Consider the following 503-nt stretch of genomic DNA (forward strand, 5'->3'; position numbering starts at 1 on the left):
CCCAGGCCGCACCGCCCCCCTCCTCCACCCTGCAGGCGAGTCTCTTCTTCCCTTTTTTTCCTTTTTTCTGTTTTTTAGTTTTAGGTTTATGTTTAGTTTTAGGTTTATAGGTTTAGTTTTAGTTTAGTTTTAGGTTTAGATTTAGTTTTTTTCTTTTTCTGTTTTTTTTAGTTTTAGGTTTAGGTTTAGTTTAGTTTTAGGAAAGAAGAAAAAGAGAAAAAGAGGAGATCAGGAGAAGAAGAAGAAGAGGAGGAGGAGAAGAAAAAAGAAGAAGAGGAAGAAGAAGAAGAAAAAAGAGGAGAGGAGGAGAAGAAGAAGAGGAAAAAGGAAAGGAGGAAGAAGAAGAAGAAGAAGAAGAAGAAGAAGAAGAAGAAGGAAAAGGAAGAAAAGGAAAAGGAGGAAGAAGAAGAAAAGGAAAAAAACCCGACCTGACACGGTACCCGGCACCCCGACACGACACCCCGACCCCGAGACCCCGACCCCGACCCCGAGACCCCGACCCC

Source organism: Triticum dicoccoides, chromosome 5B (assembly GCF_002162155.2).
Source record: "Triticum dicoccoides isolate Atlit2015 ecotype Zavitan chromosome 5B, WEW_v2.0, whole genome shotgun sequence".
NCBI classification, from domain to species: Eukaryota; Viridiplantae; Streptophyta; class Magnoliopsida; order Poales; family Poaceae; genus Triticum; species Triticum dicoccoides.